The sequence below is a fragment of the Canis lupus genome, chromosome 27 (genome assembly GCF_003254725.2).
Source record: "Canis lupus dingo isolate Sandy chromosome 27, ASM325472v2, whole genome shotgun sequence".
NCBI lineage: Eukaryota > Metazoa > Chordata > Mammalia > Carnivora > Canidae > Canis > Canis lupus.
The window spans coordinates 249,760-266,007 of NC_064269.1; the positions used below are offsets into that span (position 1 = coordinate 249,760).

The following is a 16,248-nucleotide window of genomic DNA, read 5'->3' on the forward strand; positions in this document are numbered from 1 at the left end:
GCAAGAAAGCTTATATATTCATACAAAAAATCCATATTGCTGTACTATAAGAAGCTTACTTGAAGCCAGAGACAAATATAAATTTTATTTTATATGCACTAAGTAAAAATGTGTATTTTAACTAATATCTCTAAAATTTCTCCTTAATACTAAGGAAAGAAAGTCTTTTGCTCAAGATTTCCCTATTTTACCAATCATGTTAAAAGGGAAACTGTAGACTATAAAGGCAAAATAAGCTATCCTGATAAAATTCATTTTTATAATTAAATAATTTCCATTGTTAAAAAAACAGTCTTTTCTACTGACATGAAGAAAAATGACACACTTAGACTCTGGGATGCAATGAGATGTAGCCTTCAGAGAGTATCTTGGAAATGATGACATATGACTTATTAGCTTTCCTCATCAGAAAATCTCCATACTGTCTTTATCCTTCCATTGCCCCTTTCACAGCAGGTCGTACCTCCCTCACTCTTACTCAGGAGAATGACTCTTGCAGGTAATGGTTAAAACGCATCCAAGTCTTGTTCCTGTAGTCAGTGAGCCCCTCAGCAGCAATGAATCACTAAACCAAATTGTTTGTCTTGGGACAATAGTTAGGAGTCTTACTACACAGTAAGTGGACTTGGTTTTTCATCTTAATTTCCTGCATGGCTGATATAGATGTTAAAGTGAAGAGCTCACCATCCATAGTCTCTAAGTGGAGACTTTTCTGGTTGCTCATAGACAAGACTGTCTGAGCACTCACCTGTTTCTTATCATTTTACGTTAATGGAATAAGTTACATTTTTTCCAAAGAGATATAACACAATAAAACCAGAAAGTGAAAGTTAAATAATTTATTGGATTATAAATTCTTTAATGGAGCAATTTGTAAAGAAACAAAATAATACAAGCTTGATTTTCCAGGGCTATACCAAGGAAGCAGAAGTGCAAAAGAAAAAATCAGGAATGTGGAAAAGAATATGCAAGTGTCAACTAAATGAATATATACTATATGTGTGGTATATATGATAGCGATACAGGAAGATAGGATAGAGAAGGGGGAAAATAAGAAGGTAAAGGAAAGTTGATCTTCTTGATTGACAAAAACTTCCCTGAGGAAATTGATTCTAACATTCACATTGTCAGTAAGATGTGAAAATCCCTATAAATCTTTCCAAAACAAATATTAAATGTTTAAATTGAAATATTATTTTACAGTGTTATGAAATCATGAATTTTTACTGCAAATGTAATTTTGGTGAGAAAAGTATATATGTTGGAGCTCATGGTATTAGAGGCTTTCAAAAACTATTTCTGCTCATATTTCACACTCACACTAATATTTCAAAAATACATTTCCTTGTTTTAAAGTACTAAGCAGTTTATAAATAAGCATTAATAATATTTTCTTAAGGAATCCACTGATTACATAGCTATTGATTTGTAGCATTTTTAATGAGGGGCGAGTATTCCGAGTTGAGAGGAATATACAATATGAATGAGGCACAAGGTTATATCATTAACCATGTTACCAGAGTCCACAATCTAATGGGCTATGGCTTTAGCAAACAAATAAATGACTGAATGGATGAATAAGCAGTTGGCTCTGGCAATAATAAAAATAAACCATTTTTAGTACCATCTCTTTCTCTCCAGATTCCTAAGGTATCATTCTCACTGCTATGTGCCTTGTTAGGTTCCGTTTTCCAGAAGATATGGATCCACAAAGTATTTATGTCTCCTGTGGTTTCACTGGCATTCCACATCTACAGTCTTTAATATTGAAAAATAGGATGAAACCAACAACAATTTACTTGGACAAATTTCAAAAAAGGACCAATGTTTTATAACTCTATTATTTAATAAAGGAAGAGAAAAAAGAAAAATCACTAAAACATCATAACAATTCTCCAAAGGATCTTAGATATAGGCATAGCTAGCTATACACACACATACGTATATGCATCTTCTATGTATAGAAATATTATAAGTATCTATTTATTTAGGATTTCATTTATTTACTTGAGACTGGGGAGATGGGCAGAGAGAGAGAGAGGGAGAAGCAGACTCCCCACTCACCAAGGAGCCCAATGCAGGGCTTGATCCCAGAACCCCAGGACAATAAGCTGAACCAAAGGCAGACACTTATCCACCTGAGCCACACAGGCACTCTATACATATTTGTAGTTAAGTATATGCATATGACATATATGAATCCATAGACACACATATTTGTGTTTGTGTGTATAGAATCCCAAACATTTTAGAACTTGAATTAAATCTTTATATAATATTTGAGAGCAGTATCTGTACTTGCACACATGTGTTTCTGTCAGAGTACAGCATACTTTATTGATGGTACAAGACAAGATAGGGCTCCCTGGTCCCCACTCTGTCTTCAAAGGGTCTGGATAGAAACCATGTAGAGGTCAGTAGATTCTCAGTGTGTTGGGGGATGAGTTGGAGCAAGGACTCTCCAGCAGCTGAGGGCCTCTCACTTATTCTTATGCTGTCAGTGGGGCTGGTGGTCCAGGGGGTTCTTACTCTTTGGAGGCCACATGGGCCATAATGTCCAATATCCTATTCCTGTAACCAATTCATTATGGCACCAGGAAATGAGCTTGGTAAAGTCACCATTGAGGGCAGTGCCAGCCCCAGCATCAGAAATAGAAGAGTGGGTGTCACTGTTAAAGTCACAGGAGACAACCTGGTTCTCAGTGTGGCCTAGGATGTCCTTGAGGGTGCTCTGTGTTGCCTACTTCACCACTTTCTTGATGTCATAATTTTTGGCAGTTTTCTCCAGGCAGCAAGATAGATGCATCACTGACCCATTGAGCGTGGGGACATGAAAGACCATGCCAGCGAACTTCCCATTTGGCTAGGGATGACCCTGCCCACAGCTTTGACAGTGCCAGTAGAAACAGGGATGATGTTTTGGGCAGCTCCTCAGCTACCACACCATGTCCTCCCAGGAGGGCCAGTTATGGTTTCTGGGTGGCAATGATGACATGGACTGTCGTCATTAGTCCCTTCATGTTGCTAAAGTGGTCATGAAAGACCTTACCCAGAGGAGCCAAGTAATTGGAGGTATTTCTGACAACCTGGAGGGAATTGTCATACTTCTCATGGTTCACACTCCTCACAAACATGGAGGCATCAGAAGAATGATGGGTATAGATGATGACTCTCTTGGTGCCATGCTTCACACTAGCCCCAGCCTTCTCCACAGTCATGAAGTGAATTCAGCAGCAGTACCACCCCATTTGATGTTGGCGGCCTAGATGGAGATGGGCTTTCCATTGATAACAATTTTCTCATTCCCAGGACTGACTGTGGCATTGCTATTGCTATGGGTGGAATCATACTGGGACATGTAGATCATGTGGTTGAGGTCAATGAAGGTGTCATTGATGGCAACAATATCCACTTGGCCGTAGATCAAAGTAGCCCTGGTGACCAGGTGCCCAATATGTCTTAGTCGGGTTACTCCAACCTTCACCATGTCTCTGAGACCTGGCACCACACGAGAAGATGTGGCTTTCTGTCAGATGTAAAGGAACAGACACACAGTGCATGCACGTACTTTTGAAATGAATTAGAGATTTTAGTACAAGGGATGTTTCACTTCCAAATAAGGAGAGGAACTACTCATCTGCATATTCAATAAGTCAGACACTGGCATGATCATAGTAACCACAATCCTCACCCCCTTGCTGAAGTCTAATATTAAAAATTACCATTCCCAATTTCAGAAACAACTCCTAAAAGTGTTTCCAAGCATCAGCCTCCATTGTCATCCAGTAACAAGTAGTCATAGAAGGCTTTTAGCATAGAGAAAAAAAACTGCATGTGAGTAAAACCATATGAAAATTATCTTTCTCTGATTGACTTATTTCACTCCTCATAATACCCTCCAGTTCCATCCATGTTGAAGTAAATAGTAGGTATTCATCCTTTCTGATGGCTGAGTAATTTTCCATTGCATGTATATATACATATATATACATATATATTATGTTATTATATATAACACCAAATATTCCTTATCTTTTCCTCTGTCGAAGGACACCATAGCTCCTTCCACTGTTGGGCTAGTAATGAGGGCATATGATGAGATGAGCATTGGGAGTTATACTACATGTTGGCAAATTGAATTTAATAAAAAAAAAATTAAAAAAAGAAAAATTCCTCTAGTTGCAATGCATACAATAGGTTGAAGACAAATCACGGTTGGCAAGGTTGAATCAAACAAACAAAAAATAACAAGATCCCTTCAGTAGATGTATGGATAAATAAACTTTGGTTTATTTGGTACATCTAGACAAGAAATAATTAGGAATATTAGAGTGAAGAAGAAATAATTTAAGGGAAAATATAAAAACACTGGAAGAAAAAAAGAAAATATCCGAAAAATAACTATCATCCAGGACACGCAAAAGCAAAAAAGAACGGTCAAAGGAAAGGAGAGAAAAGAAAGGAGAAAAAGGGAAAAGAAAATTTAAAAAGAAAGAAACAAGTAAAAGAGAATAAAAGGAAAACCAACTTCTGAAAAATCATGAATCTGGAACAAAGTATGAAAGACCACTTGGCAATTTCAGTTCTTAACACACACACACACACACACACACACACACATATACACACACACACACACACACGGTGTTTACTTAAATAATAAATATTAAGCCATGACACAAAGAACAATGTAATCATGAAAATAATACTAAAAAGTTAAAAGAAATAAGAATATAAGAAAAAATTGTAAAGACTAATAATACAAGAAAGTTACACAAAGATATAAACTAAGATGGAAGAACAAGTCAAATGAATAAAAACTCCCAACATTCTGATGTTATGTCATTTCTAAGCTGTAATTAATGGGGCACACATAAAGGAGCTTCTTCAACATTCAGAATGATTTTAAATGTCAGGGAATGATTTAATAGATGTGGAAAACAAATATTCAGTTGGTAAAATTGATTTGAAAAACAAATAATGCAGTCTGTGTAAAAATATTTAGAAAAATGTTTGATACTACTTTTGTCAAAATGTCTTTCACTACTTTTGTTGCAAGTTACTGGTATTATTTTAGAATAAGGAGATACAAATTTATTCAATCAATAAATGAATGAGCATCCATAATGCACCCTAATTGGAATAAATGCTATAGGGCCTTACAGAGATATTCATTCCATCTTAAGACAGCAGAAAATCCAGCTGGGAATGTCAAATGATATGCATGAGATAATGAAAATATGCTTAGATACTACAATATATGAGGATAACTATAATTGTATTGAAAAAGCATGTGAAGAAATAGTGCCAAAATTGGCTACTATAGCAAACAATTGTATCACTTGGAGAGATATGAACTAAATCTTAGATGTTGGTAGGATTTAGAACTAGACTCAAGGAGAGAAAATTGAGGATAATTCACATCAGTGTGCTAACCCTAGACAGAGCAAGGTGAATGGATGCAGAGTGAGGCAGCCCATCAATTTCATGAGGTTATAGTTTGGAGAGTAGTAGAAAGCCTAATTTGCTAAATATAAATTGAGAACTTACAAAATCTCTTAGAAAAGAATGACATGGCAATGCCTGGGTGGCTCAGCAGGTTGGGCATTGATTTGGCTAGGGTCATGATCTCAGTATTATGGGATAAGGCCCCATGTCAGGCTCCATGCTCAGCTCTCCATGGAGTCGGCTTGAGGTTCTCTCTTCCTCAGCTTATACCCCAGGCCTTATACTCTCACAGGCCAATAACCAGGGAGGAAATTGAAGCAGTCATCAAAAAACTCCCAAGACACAAAAGTCCAGGGCCAGATGGTTTCCCAGGGAAATTCTATCAAACGTTTAAAGAAGAAACATACCTATACTACTCAAACTGTTCAGAAAGATAGAAAGAGATGGAGTACTTCCAAACTCGTTCTATGAGGCCAACATCACCTTTATTCTAAAACCAGACAAAGACCCCACAAAAAAGGAGAATTATGGACCAATATCCGTGATGAACATAGATGCAAAAATTCTCAACAAGATACTAGCCAAAAGGATCCAACAATACATTAACAAGATTATTCACCATGACCAAGGGGGATTTGTCCCCGGGACACAAGGCTGGTTCAACACTCGTAAAGCAATCCATGGGATTCATCATATCAGCAGGAGAAAAAACAAGAACTATAGGATCCTCTCAAGAGATGCAGAGAAAGCATTTGACAAATACAGCCTCCATTCCGGATCAAAACTCTTCAGAGTGTAGGAATAGAGGGAACATTGCTCAACATCTTAAAAGCCATCTACGAAAAGCCCACAGCAAATATCATTCTCAATGGGGAAGCACTGGGAGCCTTTCCCCTAAGATCAGGAATAAGACAGGGATGTCCACTCTCACCACTGCTATTCAACATAGTACTGGAAGTCATAGCCTAAGCAAACAGGCAACAAAATAAATAAAAGACATTCAAACTGGCAAAGAGGAAGTCAAACTCTCCCTCTTCGCAGATGACATGATACTCTACATAGAAAACCCAAAAGACTCCACCCCAAGATTGCTAGAACTCATACAACAATTTGGTAGCGTGGCAGGATACAAAATCAATGCCCAGAAATCAATGGCATTTCTATACACTAACAAAAGACTGAAGAAAGAGAAATTAAGGAGTCAATCCCATTGACAATTGCACCCAAAAGCATAAGACACCTAGGAATAAACCTCACGAAAGAGGTAAAGGACCTATACAGTAAAAACTACAGAACACTTCTGAAAGCAATTGAGGAAGACACAAAGAGATGGAAAAACAGTCCATGCTCATGGATTGGAAGAATTAATATTGGGGAAAATGTCAATGTGAGCCAGGGCAATTTACACATTTAATGCAATCCCTATCAAAAGACCATGGCCATTCTTCAGAGAGTTGGAACAAATCATCTTAAGATTTGTGTGGAATCAGAAAAGACCCCGAATAGCCAGGGGAATATTGAAAAAGAAAATCATAGCTGGGGGGCATCACAATGCCAGATTTCAGGTTGTACTGCAAAGCTATGGTCATCAAGACAGTGTGGTCCTGGCACAAAAACAGACACAGAAATCAATGGAAGAGAAGAGAGAATCCAGAAACGCACCTTCAACTCTATGGTCAACTAATGTTTGACAGAGCAGGAAAGACTATCCCCTGGAGAAAAGACAGTCTCTTCAATCAATGGTGCTGGGAAAATTGGACATCCACATGCGGAAGAATCAAACTGGACCATTCTCTTACACCATACAGATAAGATAAGATAAACTCAAAATGGATGAAAGATCTAAATGTGAGACAAGATTCCATCAAAATCCTAGAGGAGAACACAGGCAACACCCTTTTTGAAGTTGGCCACAGCAATTTCTTGCAAGATACATCCATGAAGGCAAGAAAACAAAAGCAAAAATGAACTATTGGGACTTCATCAAGATAAGAAGCTTCTGCACAGCAAAAGAAACAGTCAACAAAACTCAAAGACAACCTACAGGATGGGAGAAGATATTTGCAAATGACGTATCAGATAAAGGGCTGGTATCCAGGATCTATAAAGAACTTATTAAACTCAACAGCAAAGAAACAAGCAATTCAATCATGAAATGGGCAAAAGACATGAACAGAAATCTCACAGAGGAAGACATAGACATGGCCAACACGCACATGAGAAAATGCTCTGCATCACTTGCCATCAGGGAAATACAAATCAAAACCACAATGAGATCCCACCAGTGAGAATGGGGATAATTAACAAGACTGGAGACAACAAATGCTGGAGAGGATGTGGAGAAAGGGGAACCCTCTGCACTGTTGATGGGAATGTGAACTGGTGCAGCCACTCTGGAAAGCTGTGTGGAGGTTCCTCAAAGAGATAAAAATAGAACTGACCTCTGACTCAGCAATTGCACTGCTGGGGATTTACCCCAAAGATACAGATGCAGTGAAACGCCGGGGTCCCTGCACCCCGATGTTTATAGCAGCAATGTCCACAATAGCCAAACTGTGGAAGGAGCCTCAGAGTCTCACAATAAATAAGTACAATCTTTTCTCTTAAGAAAAGAATGACACAATTAAAATAGTGTTTTAGAAAACAGATATCTGGAAACTTGAAAATATGAATGCTGAGAAGATAATCATACAGGATTTAAAAATTTATATTCATTGAGATGATAGGCTCTAAATTCGAATGATCACTGTAGCCATGAAAAGAAAGAAAAACAGGATGAATGTGAGGATTATCTCAAGTATTAGATTAGAAGTATTATTTTTTATAAAGGAAAATAAAGTTATTACAGAGATTTGATAACTAGAAATGGAGCTGATTAAAAGTTGTCACCAATAGTGATAGGAAGGAATGAGCAAAGATGGAGGAGGAGGAGGAGCCTAGGCTTGCCTCACCCCCTGCACAGCTAGGTAAAATCAGGTCATTCTGAATACCCTAGCACTCGATCTGAAAGCTCGCGGAAAAGTTGCACAACTCGAGGGAGAGAAGAGGCCACATTGTGTAAGGTAGGAGGTGCAGAGATATGATTTTGGAGAGAAGTGGATCACAATCGTGTGGAGGTAGAGAGCCCTGGTCATGGAGACAAGTGAAGGAGAGAGGAGAGATTATTTATATATAATATACCACAAAAAAATGGAATGTTCAAAATGGACGGTACACCTATAAGATAGCTTCAATCCAAAACTTGATAATACTCAGTATTGGTGAGGTGTAGAGCAATAGGAACTCTCATTTATCACTCATGAGGGTGGAAAAGAATAAAGCAGACAGTGCGGCAGCTCCTTATTACTTAAAAATAGACATTTTTAAAAAATAAATTAAAAAAAATAAAAAAAATAAAAAAAAAATAAAAATAGACATTTTTGGTAAACCAGAATTTGTGCTCCTTGGTATCTACCTAGCTGATTTGAAAACTTGTGTTCACCTGAAATCCAAGGGATATTTGGTGGTGGAACTAATCTTAACAGTACTACTGTGGTGGATCCTTGGCACTATGCATCTGTCAGAGCCTGTAGACCTTCAAGACACAAATAATGAATACTTGCATACAGAAATTTTTAAAACTTAAGAATTCAGGGGATCCGTGGAAGAAATGGAGGCTGTGGTCACAGAATCACACTGCATTACAAATACACGACATAATTTTAAGGAAGATTCTGAAGAGAAAGCTGCTGGCCTAAGTAACTTTAAAAAACAGCTTTCTGGCTGGAAAATAGAAAAATAAATACACAAGGAACAGCGCATAGACACTGCATTCTGGTTGGTAATGTCGTTTCTCAGCGAGATAGGGTTACAGTCATGAAGCTTGAGTGGGTACGTCCCAGGAGGAACAAGAAAATGCATGGCCAGTGGTGGCCACCGTCACATTTCTCACTGTTGAAATAGGAGGTTACAGATCAGCAAAGGAGACGGCGAGGATGAATCGTGTGATACAGGATTAGAGTTGGGGACATTGGTATGAACTCATCTTTAGCATTGATGCAGAGGAGCAGATGCAGAGATAATGACAGATTTTATGTAAACATACATGTGTGGGGGTGTTTGTTGAGAGTCTAGAGGCAATGACACCTCAGTAGCAACCAGTACACCTAGTAACGTAATTCTGGTTTCTGATCACATTCTCCAGCCAAAGGAAACAGATTGATTGCACAAATGGCTGATGCTAGGGTTGGACAGGGGACATTCAAGATGATCCTGAAGAATCTTCCAGTGCCAGACAGTAGGAGAGTCCTTAAAACATAAAGAAAATCATGAGGCATTTTGAAAGGACACAGGCATCAAATTGAAAGAGGTCCAATGACCCAAGGTGGAAACACTTGAACATAAAATAAAGAACCTGGTATTGTATGATAACTCAAAGTGTAACATACATATCAAGTCCACGATACATCATAATTTGAAAAGAAATCAGAGGAGAAAAATTTTTTGTACAGAAGAATTCCCAATAACCTATGTAGATACCTTCCAACCTCAAGAGAGTGGGCTTAGCCGCCCGAGTCTGAGATGCCCTAGGTGAAGTGCTGGCAGAGGGTTACGGAAGCTGTGAAGATACTTTGATAATGAAGGAACCTGGAAAACACTACCTTGGCCTGATGACCACAGTTTATGTCATCCTGTTGCATCCTGTTGATAGTATGAATTTGCCGGTATGAGGTGACAAAAAGGCCCCTTTTTCTCTGTGGTTTTTCTTCTCAGAACCCACACTCCATTTAAGGACTTCATCCCTCGCGTTTCCTTGGTTTCTACCCAATTATACAGCTACTTCTCTAGTCTTTCAATCCACTCAGTTTAGGGGGATAAAAGCATCAAAGGAAGCCAAATGGAAGGACATTCTGTCAAATACTTGATCAGGGCTCCTCAAAACATAAGGTCATCCAAACAAGACCATTGTGAGGAAATTGTCTGAGTCAAGAGATGCCTGGGAGAGATGAGAATTAATGCTGTATCCTGGATAGAATCCTGGAAGAGCAGAAGGACATGTAGAGGAAAAAATGTCTGTGAAATCTGAATTAAGTGTGGAGTTTAGTTAGTGGTAATATCCCATCCTCGCTTCCTTGGTTGTGGCAAATATTCCATAGGGATGCAGGGTGCTAACAATGTAGGAAGCTTGACAACGGATATGTAGTAGTGCTCTGTACTCTCTTTGTTGTTTTTTTCTGTAAATATAGAACTACCATAAAAGAAAAAGTTTATTTCAATAATGAGGGGCTCCTGTCTGGCTAAGTCAGTAGGCATGCAACTTGTGATTTGGGGGTTGTGAGTTCAAGCCCCAAATTCAGAATAGAGCTTATGCATTAGATAGATGATGGATAGATGATAGATAGATAGATGATAGATGATAGATAGATAGATAGATAGATGATAGATAGATAGATAGATAGATAGATAGATAGATAGATGATAGATAGATAAATGTAATAAACATTTCGTTAGGAAGGGGAATTTAACACCAGGCATATTAGATTTAAAAAAAAATCAATACAGCCTACTACTTTGAGAGCCAACCGCAACATGCCTCTTCTGAAACATGTATTTCTGCTTCTGACACCCAGCAATCAATCTCGGGACTGTCAAAATCAAAAACAAAATAAAAACCCTCCAACTCTTTCTTAAAAAGAGAAAAATATTATGCACTTCCTGCATTCAGAACGAAGTCAGAATTTTTGGGTGATATCTACATATTTCTCTAATTGCATTAGACTCCTACCTTGACATATTAGCGTCTGTGGAATAGATGGTAAATTTAACTGCCACTTACACATACCGTGATTAGAAGGAAAAATGAAGAGGAAAGAAGATATATGGCACAACAAATAATGAAAATTAGTAATTTTAAAAAAGATCTTATATAGCTGAGAGAGAGAGAGCGAGCATGATGGGGGGAAGGGCAGAGAGAGAGGGAGAAGCAGACTCCCCACTGAGCAGGAAGCCTGACCTGGGGCTGGATCCCAGGACCCTGGGTCATGACCTGAGCCTAAGGCCGATGCTTAACCGACTGAGCCACCCAGAGGCCCCCAATGTTTTTTTAAAATTAAACTGAGGTTACCAATCATTCATTTTAATTGCTTTTCTCAATTCAATCTGATCACTTTTATCTCTAGTTTTTGTTTTTCCATAACTGTTACACATTGTTCATCATAGTTTAACATATGATTTTTCTGTGTATCTCTTTGCCTTTCTATCATCCATCATTTATCTAGCATCTGCCTATCATCTGTGATCTATCTATTTTGTAATTATAGTGTGCTTGTTCCCCCTACTCCTGGGAGGTGTCTGTGTCTTCTCCTCCTTTCCATTGCTTACTTTCTCTACTGCCGCACACTGACCTCCAACATTGTAAACTCTCTATTATTTGTTTTCCACATCTATTAAATCATTCCCTGACATTTAAAATCATTCTGAATGTTGAAGAAGCTCCTTTATGTGTGCTCCATTAATTACAGCTTAGAAATGACATAACATCAGAATGTTGGGAGTTTTTATTCATTTGACTTGTTCTTCTATCTTAGTTTATATCTTTGTGCAACTTTCTTGTATTATTAGTCTTTACAATTTTTTCTTATATTCTTGTTTCCTTTTACTTTTTAGTATTGTTTTCATGATTACATTATTCTTTGTGTCATGGCTTAATATTTATTATTTAAGTAAACACCGTGTGTGTGTGTGTGTGTGTGTGTGTGTGTGTGTGTGTTAAGAACTGAAATTGCCAAGTGGTCTTTCATACTTTGTTCCAGATTCATGATTTTTCAGAAGTTGGTTTTCCTTTTATTCTCTTTTACTTGTTTCTTTCTTTTTAAATTTTCTTTTCCCTTTTTCTCCTTTCTTTTCTCTCCTTCTTTCCTTTGACCTTTCTTTTTTACTTTTACATGTGCTGGATGATAGTGTTTTTTCAGATATTTTCTTTTTTTACTTCCAGTGTTTTTATATTTTCCCCTTAAATGATTTCTTCTTTGCTCTAATATTCCTAATTATTTCTTGTCTAGATGTACCAAATAAACCAAAGTTTATTTATCCATACATCTACTAAAGGGATCTTGTTATTTTTTGTTTGTTTGATTTAACCTTGCAAACCCTGATTTGCCTTCAACCTATTGTATGCATTGCAACTAGAGGAATTTTTCTTTTTTTATTTTATTTTTTTTTATTAAATTCAATTTGCCAACATGTAGTATAACTCCCAGTGTTCATCTCATCATATGCACTCATTACTAGCCCAACAGTGGAAGGAGCTATGGTGTCCTTCGACAGAGGAAAAGATAAGGAATATTTGGTGTTATATATAATAACATAATATATATGTATATATATGTATATATACATACAATGGAATAATCCTCAGCCATCAGAAAGGATGAATACCTATATTTACTTCAACATGGATGGAACTGGAGGGTATTATGAGGAGTGAAATAAGTCAATCAGAGAAAGATAATTTTCATATGGTTTTACTCACAGTTATTTTTCTCTATGCTAAAAGCCTTCTATGCCTACTTGTTACTGGATGACAATGGAGGCTGATGCTTGGAAACACTTTTAGGAGTTGTTTCTGAAATTGGGAATGGTAATTTTTAATATTAGACTTCAGCAAGGGGGTGAAAAGGGGGGTATTTATGTGGTTACTATGGTCATGCCAATGTCTGACTTATTGAATATGCAGATGAGTAGTTCCTCTCCTTATTTGGAAGTGAAACATCCCTTGTACTAAAATCTCTAATTCATCTCAAAAGTACGTGCATGCACTGTGTGTCTGTTCCTTCACATCTGGCAGAAAGCCACATCTTCTCGTGTGGTGCCAGGTCTCAGAGACATGGTGAAGGTTGGAGTAACCCGACTAAGACATAATTGGGCACCTGGTCACCAGGGCTAATTGAACTATGGCCAAGTGGATATTGTTGCCATCAATGACACCTTCATTGACCTCAACCACATGATCTACATGTCCCAGTATGAGTCCACCCATAGCAATAGCAATGCCACAGTCAATACTGGGAATAAGAAAATTGTTATCAATGGAAAGCCTGTCTCCAGCTAACCCGCCAACATCAAATGGGGTGGTACTGCTGCTGAATTCATTTCATGACCATGGAGAAGGCTGGGGCTCGTGTGAAGCATGGCACCAAGAGAGTCATCATCTATACCCATCATTCTTCTGATGCCTCCATGTTTGTGAGGAGTGTGAACCATGAGAAGTATGACAATTCCCTCCAGGTTGTCAGAAATACCTCCAATTTTTGTCTCCTCTGAGTAAGGTCATTTATGACCACTTTGGCAGCATGAAGGGACTCATGACCACAGTCCATGTCATCATTGTTACCCAGAAACCATAACTGGCCCTCCTGGGAGGACATGGTGTGGTAGCTGAGGAGCTGCCCAAAACATCATCCCTGCTTCTACTGGCACTGTCAAAGCTGTGGGCAGGGTCATCCCTAGCCAAATGGGAAGTTCGCTGGCATGGTCTTTCATGTCCCCACGCTCAACGGGTCAGTGATGCATCTATCTTGCTGCCTGGAGAAAGCTGCTAAAAATTATGACATCAAGAAAGTGGTGAAGTAGGCAACATAGAGCACCCTCAAGGACATCCTAGGCTGCACTGAGAACCAGGTTATCTCCTGTGACTTTAACAGTGACACCCACTCTTCTACTTCTGATGCTGGGACTGGCACTGCCCTCAATGGTGACTTTACCAAGCTCATTTCCTGGTGCCATAATGAATTGGCTACAGCAACAGGATATTGGACATTATGGCCCACGTGGCCTGCAAAGAGTAAGAACCCCCTGGACCACCAGCCCCACTGACAGCATAAGAATAAGTGAGAGGCCCTCAGCTGCTGGAGAGTCCTTGCCCCAACTCATCCCCTAACACACTGAGAATCTCCTGATCTCTAAACAGTTTCTATCCAGACCCCTTGAAGACAGAGTGGAGCTCAGGGAGCCCTATTGTGACTTGTACCATCAATAAAGTATGCTGTACTCTGACAGAAACACATGTGTGCAAGTACACATACTGTCTCAAATATTATATAAAGATTTAATTCAAGTTCTAAAATGTTTGGGATTCTATACACACAAACACAAATATGTGTGTCTATGGATTCATATATGTTATATGCATACACTTAACTACAAATAGGTATAGGGTGCCTGTGTGACTCGGTTGGTTAAGCGTCTGCCTTTGGTTCAGGTCATAGTCCTGGGGTCCTGGGATCAAGCCCTGCATTGGGCTCCTTGGTGAGTGGGGAGTCTGCTTCTCCCTCTCTCTCTCTGCCCATCTCCCCAGTCTCAAGTAAATAAATGAAATCCTAAATAAATAGATACTTATAATATTTCTATACATAGAAGATGCATATACATATGTGTGTGTATAGCTAGCTATGCCTATATCTAAGATCCTTTGGAGAATTGTTCTGATGTTTTAATGATTTTTCCTTTTTCTCTTCCTTTTTTAAATAATAGAGTTATAAGAACGTTGGTCCTTTTTTGAAATTTGTCCAAGTAAATTGCTGTTGGTTTCATCCTATTTTTCAATATTAAAGACTGTAGACGTGGAATGCCAGTGAAACCACAGGAGACATAAATACTTTGTGGATCCATATCTTCTGGAAAACGGAACCTAACAAGGCACATAGCAGTGAGATTGACACCTTAGGAATCTGGAGAGAAAGAGATGGTACTAAAAATGGTTTATTTTTATTATTGCCAGAGCCAACTGCTTATTCATCCATTCAGTCATTTATTTGTTTGCTAAAGCCATAGCCCATTAGATTGTGAACTCTGGTAACATGGTTAATGATATAACCTTGTGCCTCATTCATATTGTATATTCCTCTCAACTCGGAATACTCGCCCCTCATTAAAAATGCTAGTCAGTCGGAGAAGGACAAACATTATATGTTCTCATTCATTTGGGGAATATAAATAATAGTGAAAGGGAATATAAGGGAAGGGAGAAGAAATGTGTGGGAAATATCAGAAAGGGAGACAGAACGTAAAGACTGCTAACTCTGGGAAACGAACTAGGGGTGGTGGAAGGGGAGGAGGGCGGGGGGTGGGAGTGAATGGGTGACGGGCACTGCATGTTATTCTGTATGTTGGTAGATTGAACACCAATAAAAAATAAATTAAAAAAAATGCTACAAATCAATAGCTATGTAATCAGTGGATTCCTTAAGAAAATATTATTAATGCTTATTTATAAACTGCTTAGTACTTTAAAACAAGGAAATGTATTTTTGAAATATTAGTGTGAGTGTGAAATATGAGCAGAAATACTTTTTGAAAGCCTCTAATACCATGAGCTCCAACATATATGATACTTTTCTCACCAAAATTACATTTGCAGTAAAAATTCATGATTTCATAACACTGTAAAATAATATTTCAATTTAAACATTTAATATTTGTTTTGGAAAGATTTATAGGGATTTTTCTGACAATGTGAATGTTAGAATCAATTTCCTCAGGGAAGTTTTTGTCAATCAAGAAGATCAACTTTCCTTTACCTTCTTATTTTCCCCCTTCTCTATCCTGTCTTCCTGTATCGCTATCATATATACCACACATATAGTATATATTCATTTAGTTGACATTTGCATATTCTTTTCCACATTCCTGATTTTTTATTTTGCACTTCTGCTTCCTTGGTATAGCCCTGGAAAATCAAGCTTGTATTATTTTGTTTCTTTACAAATTGCTCCATTAAAGAATTTATAATCCAATAAATTATTTAACTTTCACTTTCTGGTT

At 38.0% G+C, this 16,248-nt stretch overlaps 1 protein-coding gene and 2 pseudogenes across 1 annotated transcript in view; 1 reads left to right on the forward strand and 2 right to left on the reverse strand.

Annotated features, from left to right (window-relative positions):
- The window catches only part of LOC112667130 (olfactory receptor 6C4-like), a 158,681-nt gene that overhangs the window by 115,961 nt on the left and 26,472 nt on the right, over positions 1 to 16,248 (reverse strand). The gene's annotated exons all lie outside the window — the stretch shown is intronic.
- LOC112667263 (glyceraldehyde-3-phosphate dehydrogenase-like) lies at positions 2,526 to 3,487 on the reverse strand (annotated as a pseudogene).
- On the forward strand, positions 13,373 to 14,273 carry LOC112667264 (glyceraldehyde-3-phosphate dehydrogenase-like; annotated as a pseudogene).